The following is a 13,344-nucleotide window of genomic DNA, read 5'->3' as shown; positions in this document are numbered from 1 at the left end:
AACACTGACTGGGTTAATGACCTTCGTGGGTGGCTGAGCTCGGTCCAACATGGGACTGAGCAACGGAAGGCAGAATCAGCTGCAGAAATCCACCTTCAAGTGGGAAAACCCATCATGCTGAGAGGGAGCCAAGGTTTTGCACCCTGAAAACCCCAGGTGAAAACTCTGAAAACTTGAGCAGATAGGAAGGTCCCCATTCTGACCCAGCTCGACAAACCCTCTGTAGTTGAAGCAATGATTCCTTTATTAGGAGCACCGGCAAAAAGTTTCTCATCGCAGGCTAACAAGTCTGTCTGGCAGGGAGATGAATAGTTATCTGCCACATCTATTTGTCTCCACCCGCTGCCTTTTCCCCCCAGAGCTAGGGTGGGGCTTCGCTAGGAGTGGTGGCTCTTCCGTCCCAAGGACTGGCCCATAGATTTCCACTGCTCTCCTCTCCTCTGTATTCTGCGCATCCGCACGTCAGGCACTGAACTCAGCTGTTCCTCCTCTTCCTCACCAGCCACTTCCAGATCTGGGGACTGTTGACTCTCCATCTGAGGGCTGACGGACAGCCCAGGCTCTGCCCCCCCCTCTCAGCTCCATTCCCTCTTCCCCTTCAGAGCTCTCAGGTTGCCTTGATGCTGATCCTGATTCCCATGCCTCCTCCTCCTTCTCTGATTCAGCTGCTGGAGGGGTCAGCGTCTTACAGGCCACAACAGTGCCATTCTAGCAAGATCTCGAATGCTAGCTAGTTCTGGTGGACGCCCATTTGGTCTTCTCCAATTTTGAAATGCTTGCTTCTCTCCATTTTTCTTGTCCTGAAGAATAATTGGAAAGAAGCAAGCCTCTCCGACTTACAGAGGGCAAAATGGGCGTCCACCATAACTAGCTAGCAACCGTGCCATTCTGCTACTTGAACTGCTGTACCTTCACAAACTTCTGCCATGTCCCTCTTCCATCCTGTTTTCCTCATTTGTTGTGGCATCTAGATTATAAGTAGAATAGAATAACAGAGTTGGAAGGGACCTCGAAGGTTCTCTAGTCCAACCCCCTGCTTAGGTAAGAAACCTACACCACTTCAGAAAAATGGTTATCCAACATCTTCTTAAAAACTTCCAGTTTTGGAGCATTCACAACTTGTTCCACTGATTAGTTGTTCTCCCTGTCAGGAAATTTCTCCTTAGTTCTAAGTTGCTTCTCTCTTTGATTAGTTTCCATCCATTGCTTCATGTCCTGCCCTCAGGTGCCTTGGAGAATAGCTTGACTTCCTCTTCTTTGTGGCAGCCCCTGAGATATTGGAACACTGCTATCATGTCTCCCCTAGTCCTTCTTTTTATTAAACTAGACATACCCAGTTCCTGCAACCGTTCTTCATATGTTTTAGTCTCCAGTCCCCTAATCCTCTTTGTTGCTCTTCTCTGCACTCTTTCTAGAGTCTCAACATCTTTTCTACATCACAGTGACCAAAACTGGATGCCATATTCCAAGTGTGGCCTTACCAAGGCCTTATAAAGTGGTAACTCTTCACATGATGTTTTTTGCAAGGGTTTGCAAGAGTTTGCAAGGCATCCCTCAGCTGTGTCTTCCATGCAATGCTGGCTTTCCACTTCCTTCCCTTCTCTTGTGTTTGAATGAGACTCCTTCAGTCTTTTCCTGCCTTGTCTATAATTGGCACAACAACACCTCCATTCAAGAAGACACTCAGCCCCACAAAATTCTCTGGATGGAACAACTGACCCCTGGGAGTTGCAAAAACCACAGCGAACACCGCCTGGCGCATCTCCGCCATGCAAAGATCCAGGCCTCGAGAGAGCCTTGTTTGGCAACAAGTTCTAAAGGCTCCCCTTTGAATATTTCTGACCCGAATTTCAGTGCTTCTCTCCTTTCTCGATGCAATTTGCAAGGTTAGCGTCTTGAACACAAAGCCAAGCATTTTGCTCTGTGCTTTCATTGACGTAAGCGGTTGCTGTAATAACCGTTCCGAACGAAATACGTCTCTGGGGTCAGGGGAATGAATGGCAACGTTGTCTGAAGAAGCACAAAAGGCTCCGAAATGAAAATGAATATAATTTCGCTCAGCTATGCAAGAAGTCCCTGCCCGTGATGATTTCCAGAAGACAAGGAGGATGGAGGCACTGCAGCTTTCTCAATGCTGCTGAATAAATGCTCCCCACCCCAAGGTTTCACTTTCAGCTGGAGTGTCATCTCAGCATCAGTAAATTAAAAAAATAAATAAAATAAAATTGGCACCCCCTGTCTCATTAGGTTTTCACACAACCCATTTCGCTGTGTTGACAATAGTAATAGCACTTAGCACATAGACTTATATACTGCTTCACATTGCTTTCCAGCCCTCTCTAAGCTGTTTACAGAGTCAGCCTCTTGACCCCAACAATCTGGGGCTGCATTTTAACCACTGTGCACCATGGAAGTGAGGGAGGAAGGAAGGAAGGAAGGAAGGAAGGAAGGAAGGAAGGAAGGAGAATAGCAACATCACTTAGACTTATATACCGTGTCACAGTGCTTTGCAGTCCTCTCTAAGCAGTTTACAGAGTCAGCTTCTTGCCCTCAAAGATCTGGGTCCTCATTTTACCCACCTTGGGAGGATGGAAGGCTAAGTCAACCTTGAGTCTGGTGAGATTCGATCTGCCAAACTGCTGGCAGCTGGTGATCAGCAGAAGTAGCCTGCAGTACTGCACTCTAACCACTGTGCCACCGCAGCTCTTAACAAGATAGCATCGGTAACATGAACGGCTGGGAAAATCTCTCCCTTCTTTCTGGGTTGATGCATCATTTACATTTAGCCTCAGGATATCTGGGGTGGAGGGAGAAAAGTGGGTGGGGGTCAGGAATATCAAGATAAGCCCCCCTGCAGGCATCCATGTTCAGCTGGCTTGTCAAAGTTTAAAGAACAAAAGGCCCAGTTTTGTAAGAGGAAGCTATTGATTGGGTGCTTGGCGCTTTGCTGAGCCCCAGTCTTTGCTTCCTGTCTAATTGGATTGTTTGACTAGGTTCCCCAACTCACCTGGGCCAGGCTCTAACTCCAGGCTTTGGCCAAGGTTCTTAGAAACACTCACAAACACCCACAGACACACAAACAGAGATGGAAAACACAGTGTTTAAAAAACACAGTGCCCCTTTTCCAGTAACAGGTTTGGACTTTTGCTAGGATCAAGTGGCAGTCAGTGAATGTGTCCTTTGGCAAAACTGTCGAAGCACCCCCTGATTAGAACAATTCACCCTGTTGTGAAATTCTTTCCTTTGTTCGTTTGTTCCTTCCTTCCTCTCTCCCTTCTTCCCTCCCTCCCTTTCTTTCTCTCTCTCTCTGTCTTCCTCTCCTCTCCTTTCCCTTCCGTCTCTTCCCTTCCCTTCCTCTCCCCTCCCCTCTCTTCTCTTGTCCTCTCTTCTCTTTTTTCTTCCCTTTCCTTCTCTTCTCTTTTCCTCTCCTCTCCAACCTAATAGTTGCTGTCATTTTGCCAACCTTTCCCCCCAGTAACACACCTCCATGTATTGGGAATAGCTGCTAGCTGACCACCGGTGTTGAGGGACTGAATTTCTCTTCAAATGTTGGATCATTTCTGCCTGTTGTAGTCCTCTTGTTTCTCTGGAATAGGAAATAACCAAAGGCTTTCTGGGTTTGGGTGAAGTTTTGCAGAGACCACAAGGTGATCCTGAGCTGTTCTTGATTTCTGGACCCTTGACTGACCTCGACTTTTGAGGTTCTCCTTCATTCCCTCTTCTGATTTGCCCTTGAGTCTTGTATCCTGACTTCTTACCGGAATTCCATCTCTCCAAGTCCCCTTCTGGGAATCATCTTTTCAACTGAAGTTTAACAGCATTGGAGGCTGGCAGGGAGAACAGTTTCCCCCTCCCTTTGAAGGAAGCAAATAAAAATAATTGAGGCAATTGTCTTACTTCCCTCTTGGCTTGTCACGACGAGGCTGATAAAATCAAATAAACGGGAAGTTATTGCAAGTTGTTAGTAAGAAAAATGGAAGCGAATTGGCAGCACCAGCCAGTCTGGGATGCTTCAGATGTTTTCTCATTACCCAGATTTATTATTTTCATGTGCGAGGAAGGGTCTCCTCATCAGCTGAGCACACACCAGGTGTCTAAGTCTGGTTTTGCAGCTATACATCTGAGAATTAAATCCCTGGGCTGTTCAGGCAGGATCATCTCGTGGCTTACACAACAATTAAGTTCCGGAATCTTTGTGTAGGGTATTTTCACAACATCACAGCAGAGTATAGAGGGAAAGCCATTGGCCAACCCAAAAACATTTTAAAAAAACTTCTTGGCTATTGCTTCTTCAAGTCTTCTTTTGTCCTCAAACTGTAAGACCTACTAGGGCAGTGTTTCTCAATCTTGTTGTCAGGCCTGCCTCTGTTCAAATCCCAAGAAAGAAAAACCCTCGACTCCATTGAAGGAGAGAAGAGGTCCTTTGATTGAGGTTGAAATGATAGCAGGGAAAGCAAGGCAAGATCTAAGCCAAAAAGCACGAAAGTTATATATTGAGTTAAAGGAAAGGTAAAGGTTCCCTTCGCACACATGTGCTAGTCGTTCCCAACTCTAGGGGGCAGTGCTCATCTCCGTTAAGCTGAAGAGCCAGTGCTGTCGAAAGAAGTCTCCGTGGTCATGTGGCCGGCATGACTAAATGCCAAAGGTGCACAGAATGTTGTTACCTTCCCACCAAAGATGATCCCTATTTTTCTACTTGCATTTTTTACATGTTTTCAAACTGCTAGGTTGGCAGAAGCTTGGACAATAAAGGGGAGCTCACTCTGTTATGCGGTGCTGGGATTCGAACCGCTGAACTACCAACCTTTTTGATCGACAAGCTCAGCGTCTTAGCCACTGAAGCCACCATGTCCCTTACATAGTGAAAGTTTCCCCAAATCCCTGCCCCTAGGGACCCAGACTGAATGCCCAATCCCTGTTCCACAAAGTGTCATGTGGGATACATCTTCAGGTGCTTTTGTCCATCTGGAGTTCTAGGGCGGTTGGCCTTTACTGGATGAAAACAACTCCATTCAGCAGGGCAGTAATTTGTGAGAGCAAATCTTCCTTTTTCTTCACATGGGTCATCTCCATACCAGCTCTCTCCCCAAGCCCCAATGGCATGCCCCCCCTCCCCATTACTATGGCAGCCGATAGTAAGCAAGCATCCAAGAGAAAATCCATGCTGGAGATCCGGCTGACACTTGTCCATTTGGAGATCTGTGGACTTCAACTTCCAGAATTCCTTGACCAGCTTGGCATTCTGGGAGCTGAAGTCCACGCATCTTCACATTGCCAATCCTAAGAAACATTGGTCCAGGCCAACTGAATGCTTTTTTTTAAAAAAAACCCAAGACATCCTTAATAACTTGTCTCCTCAGTTAGCATGGGATGTTGGGAGTTGAAGTCCACACAACTTGACAACATTGTGAAACTATGTAAGAGTCTACCTGAAAATGAGGAATTTCCTCACAGTGAGAACAATCAACAGAAGGAACAGAAGTTGCCTTTGGAAGTTGTGGGAGCTTCATCACTGGAGGCCTTCAAGAAGAGACTGGACTGCCATCTGGAAGAAATGGTGTATGGTCTCCTGCTTGGAGGGTGATAGGACTAGATGACCTATAAGGTCCCTTCCAACTCTGTTAATCTATTATATTCAAGAGGGGAGTCATTCATATCAGAGGGGAGGTGAAAAAGTTAGAGGTGGAAGATCATTAAAGAGAGATTCAACCTAGAAATAAGGAGACATTTTCTGACAGTGAGAACCATCAACCCATGGAACAGAAGTTGCCTTCGGAAGTTGTGGGAGATTCATCAGTGGAGTTCTTCAAGAAGAGACTGGATTGCCATTGGTCAGAAATAGTGTAGGGCTGTGATGGTGAACCTATGGCACATGTGCCAGAGATTGCACGCAGAGCCCTCTCTGTGGGCACATGTGCCGTCACCAGCTGCTCTTCTGGTTTCCAGTATGTGCATGCATGCTGGCCAGCTTGTGTTCACACACACCGGAAACCTGAAGACCAGCTGGTCAGTGCACATGTGCAATCCAGCTAGCTAGTCTTCGGGTTTCTGTGCACCATTGAGCATGAAGACCAGCTGTCCGGCATGCACACATGCACATGTTCTGGTTTGGGCACTTGGTACCAAAAAGGTTTGCCATCACTGGTGTAAGTTCTCCTGATTGGTTCGGGGCGTTGGACTAGATGACCTACAAGGTCCCTTCCAACTCTGTGAATGTTTAAACTTAAGATCCTCCTACCTATGGCTGTTGATGGAGCTCTCACCTTTCCCCCCTGGATGTCCAAGTTAGAATATTGACAGATTGCTGCTGGAAACTGTTCTTCTTGTGAGGCTGTTGGGGAGGGGAAAAATAAAGATTTGCCCCAAGTATCAAGGATGGATGAAAGAAACTCCTGGCGAGTTTCGTCCAAACTCAGCTTTGCAGATTTCCCTGTGAATTTTAAAAGGAGGGAGGAATTATTTCCTTCTTTTGCTCTCAAAACATTTGCAGAGTGGCCAAATAGAATCTACTGAGGATTTTCTCTTTTTACTCCGGGAAAACCTAAAATCCTCACCACCTTGCTATAAATCATTTATTCAATTTACTTTTGTTTGAAAGCCTAGGCAACCTTCATCCTTTGAATATACAGCTGTTGTAACTTTGTTTTTTTCTTCTTCTTGTCATTGTTGCTGTAAGCCAACTGTTCTCCTTCTCAGTAGATTTGTAACGGATGTCTTTTTCCATGAGGTTTTTTTTCATTCTTTTGTTTATTAATGACAGATGCCTATGAAGCATATCTCGCCACTTGTAAGATCCTGTTCCTTTATTAATCATACCAGGAGGCTGGTATTATTCTGGTATCAAAAGTAATTTATTAACCAACGTTGTGCAGTAGTACTTTAGAAAAAAATATTTATTTTCTTTAATATTTGCCTTTTGTTCTGGCAGTAAAACAGTGACTGGTCAAGTGAAACTCTGGCTCCTCCTTTCAGTTTAATCTGTAATTCTTCACAGATCTGTAGGCTGGAATTCTTCCTCAGAGAAAAGTTTGATGAGATGTGTGTTTGTGTGTGTGTGTGTGTGTGAGAGAGAGAGAGAGAGGGAAGGAGAAAGAGAGAGAGAGAGAGAGAGGTGTGAATAGGATGGAGGGAGGGAGGGAAGGAAGGAGAGAAAAAGATGAATGGAAGGGAGGGAGGGAAGAATAAAGGAGATAGGAAGGAAGGAAGGAGAGAGAAAGGAAGGAAGGAGAAAGATGAATGGAAGGGAAGGAAGAAAGGAGAGAGAAAGATGAATGGAAGGGAGGGAGGGAAGGAAGGAAAGAAAGAAGGAAGAAAAGAAGGAGAGGAAGGGATGCAGGCAGGGTCCAAGTGACTGTGCAATGCTTTGCATTTAATTCTAAAAAGAGGCTTCCTACCCTATCATGGCACAAATGTAACCCCTATCTCCAACTCTTTAAAGCAGTCATGTCTTTTTCCAGGATTGCCTTGCTGCCTTTTTAAAACCGCCTTTCTGGAATTTGATCCAGAGCCCTACTGCCCGGCTTTTTCAGCTTGCCATGAGGCCAACTGAGAGGTATTCCTGTTCCCCAAATGTGGTATTTTTTTCCCCAAACGTGGCTAAGAATGCTGGATATCTGCCAGTCTGCAAAAAGGTGTAGGCTGCTGTGGGCCGTCCAGAAAGAAATAGTGCTACGCCCACAGAGTTGCCACCAGCAGGCCAAACTTTGAACACCACATTGCTTGAATCTCTCTGTTTCTTGCCAGATGCCATTTTACTCTTCCGGCTGCCATTACAATACCGACAAAGACACAAACAGGCCAGGGGTGTGTTGTTACCGGCATTGTTGTCAGTTTGCTTTGCTTGCACATGCACAGTTGAGTGTACATTGTTCTGCGCATGCAGAACAAACCAAGCCGGCAGCGTCAGCGGTGAATGGAGAACTGGTTCGGGGGCCTAGCCAGCCTGCCATCCCTACCAGTTCGGTGACCCAATCCCAATTTCCACTATCGGTTTGCACGAACCGGTAGCAATCCACCTGTGAAACACCTCCTCCATAGCCAGATTTGTTTTCCAGAGTGGTACAGGCCAAATACCATCTTTCTTGGGTTTATGCCCATTTTGGGAGGCACTCGCTGTGCGTTGTTCCTGTTAGGAATATAATCTAACGGTTGGGTTGGCAATATATAAATCATATAACAATGTTGTACCTGTTTCTCTAAAGCATACTGTAAAATGTGATTGGTTGCTGTTTTCCTCAATCGGCCATAAGAGGGAGCCAGAATGACTGTTAGCTCTCTATTTTGTAAGATGCTGGGCTGATCTGATCTGAGTGTTTTTTGGAAGCTGGCTGTTAGAAAGTGCCGTGAACTATTGTAAGTTTTGCAACTGCTAGCAACCTTTGAGTGCTGGACTGTTTGTATGTTTATTGACTATATTATTTGGATTATCCCTTAACTAAAAGACATTGATGACTGACTGTCTTATCCGTGTATGACTTGGACTGTTTGATGGACTCTGATACCTCTATTTCCACAAAAGTAAAAGCCTATTTAAACTGCAGTGTCTCTGTATGCTGGTTTGTGTGTTCTCCAACACAACTCTCACAACACTTCTCTGAACGCACTCGGTCTCCCAACGGGGAGCTTACCAAACACTAGTTATGGGCCCAGACGTAGCTAAAGGAGAGTTGGTGTTAATACACAATACCACATACAGACATCTGTTTATTTAGTGATTGTACTATCCTGGAGAAGATGACGAGCGACCCATCATCAAGCCTATCAATGATAACCTGGTTGGATGGAACAAACTATGTTTCCTGGTCTATGAAATGCAGTCTACTCCTGCATAGGAAAGGTTTATGGGATGCTGTACAGAATCCACCAGATGTAACTGCTTGGAATCCAGATAATGATGATGATGCCCAGAAGATAGCAGATTTTGAGCAAAGCAATGAACGGGCGTTCTGTATTATTGGTCTAACACTGACCAATATTCGTGGAGAAAATTCTGCTGCAAGATGTTGGGAGAATTTGAAGAGGATTTATGTATGTGACACTGTAGGTGCACACATACATCTTACACGCAAACTGTTTAGGGCACAACTTCTGAAAGGTGGAAATATGATAGCTGATTTAGCTTCTTGCTCAGTTTTAGTGATTAATGCTATGTCATCAGTAAACAATAGCAACAATTAAATCACACCATTACTTTCTTTCTTAAACAAACATGGATCAGCCATGCCAGCTTTAAAACCTGTCTTAGTTAATTCTTTAACTATACATTGATTCCATTCATATCCTGATTGTTTCAAGACATTCAGACTTTTTTTCAACCTCCAGCAATCAGTTTTACTATCAGTTTTAAATCCTGCAGGCTTCTGTAAATATATAGTATGTTGCAACGGTGCATGAAGATATGCTGTCTCTACATCTAACTGATTAACTATATATTTATTCTTAGCTGCCCACACTAATGCTGCACATAACATTGTAGCCTTTAAACTAGGTGCAAAGACCTCATCATAGTCATTGGCTGACTGAGCAAACCCTTGTGTGACCAATCTACACTATTTTTAAGTTTGAAAATCCATTTACAACCAATGGCATGTTTACCTGGTGGTAACTTTACATTTTCATACACCTCTAGCTTATGCAATGAATTTAATTCCTTTTCCATTGCATCTTTCCAAACTTTCTGTTCCTCAGTTGTATGTTTTGAGTATCATGGATCATTATTCACGATACGGTTTCTGTAACTTAATGAAAAACAAAACAGAAATGTTTCAGAATTTCTTTAATTGGCTGAGGTTTGCAGAGAGAAAGATGAAAGCCAAGGTTATTACTGTAGTTACTGATAATGGGACGGAGTTTACCAATTATAAATTCCAAACAATGTTAAGAACAGCTGGAATCGAGCACAAACATTCTGCAGTGTCTCTGTATGCTGGTTTGTGTGTTCTCCAACACAACTCTCACAATGCTTTTCTGAATGCACTCGCTCTCCCAACGGGGAGCTTACAGAACAGTTCCTCCAACCCCCTCCTTAATGCCTTTGCAAAGGTTTGCCTTGATGACTCCCGAGTTTTGTCAAAAAAAATCTAACAACTCTGCAGAAATTTTCAGGGGGGGGGGGGAGTGAAAAGTTATAACCGAACATCCGAATTTTACGGCTGGGCTTTTGTTTGGGGGAGCTGTTCAATCAAGGCTGTGGGGAAGCAATAAAGCTAAGTGGCACTTTTTATTATTCCACCCCATCCCCCACCCCACCCCTCCAACCAAAAGAAATATGTCTAATGAATGTCTCATGGCTGAAACACTGGATAGGATTTATCAAAGGGAGTCAGTAATTACCAAATTGAGAGAATCATGAATCGCTTTTCTAAATTTGAAAAGCGCATCAAGAATAGATCAGGAGCAGGCGAAATTAATAGTTACGAACTCATTTCCATAGAAATGGACTTATTAGCAAGCATGCCAGCTGCCTGAAATTATAAGGCCTTATCCTATCGCTTGGAAGGAATAATGGGTCTGGGCACACGTGGAGATTTCAGTTCTTTATCCCCACCAAAATTTTGTCTTCTTCTTCTTCTTTATTTCAAAAGGACACTTGGATTCTGCTAAGTTTGCAGAAGAGGGAGGAGATCTGTGATTTACAAAAATGCTTTGCAAGATTTTTTGAGTAGATGGAGCATGCTGTTGAGCCAACACTCAGAGTAATAGGTTGGGTTTCCCCCCCTGTTTTGGTGGGTGGGGCTACAGGAGCCCCATTTAGAATACAATAACAGAGTTGAAAGGGACCTTGGAGGTCTTTTAGTGCAACCCCCTGCTTAGACAGGACACCCTACACCACGTCACACAAATGGTTATCCAATCTCTTCTTAAAAACTTCCAGTGTTGGAGAATTCACAACTTTGGAGGCAAGTTCTTCCACTGATTAATTGTTCTAACTGTCAGGAAATTTCTCCATAGTTCTAAGTTGCTTCTCTCCTTATTAGTTTCCACCCATTGCTTCTTGTCCTGCCCTCAGGTGCTTTGGAGAATAGCTTGGCTCCCTCTTCTTTGTGGCAGCCCCTGAGATATTGAAACACTGCTATTTATTTAGAATATTTACTCTAGCTCAGAGAAAGCTGACAAAGTGTTTTACAATGGAACTAGCTTTGCAAAGCAAGATTTGCATACTAAATGGAAAAGGATATCTTCTAATATTTGAGGGGCTGTCACAGAGAAAAGGGGGTCAACCTATTCTCCAAAGCACCTGATGGCAGAACAAGAAACAATGGATGGAAACTAATCAAGGAGAGAACCAACCTGGATCTAAGAAGAAGTTTCCTGATGGTGAAAGTAATTCATCGTTGGAACAGCTTGCCTCCAGAAATTGTGGGTGCTCCAATACTGGGATTTTAAAGAAGAGATTGGACAACCATTTGTCTGAAATGGTATAGGGTTCCCTGCTTGAGCAGGAGGTTGGACTAGAAGACCTCTAAGGTCCCTTCCAACTCTCTTATTGTGTTATTCTGTTCTGTTATTCTGCTAAGAATTCTTTACTAGCTAGAAGGTGTATATTGAAGTTGACAACTCTTCAGATGTTGTGCTGTTCTTGCAGGAGAAATCAAATATTGCATATGAGGTCAAAGTAGGGGTTTTCTAGGAATAAGGCAATAGAGCAGGGGTGGCAAACTGGCAGCCCTCAGGCCAGATGCATCATGCACAGGCCATGCTCACTTTGGTTCCATGAAGGGGAAAATATCATGAAATGCCACGTGACAGCAATGTGATGTGGAAAGTTTGAAATCCGTGCAATGGAGAAAGCAAAAGAAACAGGACCTTGGAGAGCTCCAACCAAGTGAGATGTGCCCCTATTACGCTGTAGAAGGAAGCTGTTGCTCATCCTTGGGTGTCTCGGCTACTCTATCCCTGAAGAAGTTGTTCTGTTCTCAAGAGTGAACCTTCCTATGAGAGAAAAAAGAGGATCCTGTACTTTTTTCTCTGCTTCGGTCAACCAAAAAATATAATCTTCATCCTTTGTTCCTTTGACATATGCCAGGATGGCTCTGAACACACACATTCAGCTTTTTTGTGGATTGTAATAACATCTTTACTGGCATTAGAGAGCTTTTGGTGTGTGCTATTCTTCACCTTCCTTGAACATCAGAATGAAGGCAATTCAGTTTCCCCCCAATTTTTCCTTCTCTAGGTCACTCTTGAATTCAAGAGTTTTGCTGGGCTCCCAGACAAGCTGGCAATAGGCCTGAATTGAATTGACAGTTAATTACCTACCAAGCCAGAGGTGGAAGAAGCCATCATTCTTAATACTCTAGGAAGGACCTGAGTCAAGGGGTGATGGTTAGAGCTAAGGAGCCATTAAAAAAACTAAGCTGCAGAGGGAAAGATAGAGAGGGAGGGATGAGGAAAGGAAGGAAGGAAAGAAGGAAGTAAGGAAGGAGAAGAAAGGGAGAAGAAGGAGGGCATAGAGCATAAGAAGGAAGGGAGGAAGGATAAGAAAGGGAGAAGAAGGAAGGAAGGCATAGAGCACAAGAAAGAAGGGGGGAGAGAGGAAGGAGAAGAAAGAAGAAGGAAGGAAGAAGGAGAGAGGAAAAAGGAAGGAAGGTATGGAGCATGAGAAAGGAAGGAAGGAACAAACAAACTTTGAAAAGTTTTTAGCACTTGTTTTTTTATAGCCACAACCTGGGAAACTATATGGAACAAAGAGCACAAATTGATTCCCCTCTTCCCTCTGTGTTGTGGCTGGGGGATGTTGTGTCCCAGTTCCTGAACACTTGGCCTAAATGATTGGTCTGCAGAATAGATGGATGGAAACAAGGACCTGGGATGGAAGAACTACCCCCATCCGCTCTTCAGTGGCCAAAGCTTCGCTTCCCAGGCCAGCTCAATCTGTGAATCAGGTCTCTGGTTTAAAACAGAAGGTCAAGGTAGTTATTCTCTAACACAATATCTAATTAGCAGAGAATTGCTCTGAGAGGTGAAAACAGCATTTCCTCCCCTTCCTGGCAGCAGGAAAGAGAGAGGGGGGGGGGAGAGGGAAAGAGAGAGAGCGAGATTAGAACAAAAGGGCTGCACTAATCTCTCTCTTTGTGTGTTTCTCTTTGTCTCTGTCTCTCTCTCCCTCCCTTTCCCTCTCCCTCTCTGTGTCTGTCTCTGTCTCTCTGTCTTTCTCTCTGGCTCTGTGTCTCTGTCTCTTTCTGTCTCTCTGTATGTCTCTCGCTCTCTGTCTCTGTCTGTCTCTCTTTCTCTCTCTGCCTCTCTGTCTCTCTCTGTGTCTCTCTCTCTCTCTCTCTCTCTGTCTTTCTCTCTCTGTGTGTCTCTGTGTGTCTCTGTCTCTGTCTATCTGTCTGTCTGTCTGTC

The sequence above is a fragment of the Thamnophis sirtalis genome, unplaced genomic scaffold, assembly GCF_051295495.1.
Source record: "Thamnophis sirtalis isolate CommonGarterSnake01/CBP01778 unplaced genomic scaffold, rThaSir2_p1.2 scaffold_2, whole genome shotgun sequence".
NCBI lineage: Eukaryota > Metazoa > Chordata > Lepidosauria > Squamata > Natricidae > Thamnophis > Thamnophis sirtalis.
Note: the sequence above shows the minus strand (reverse complement) of the source record.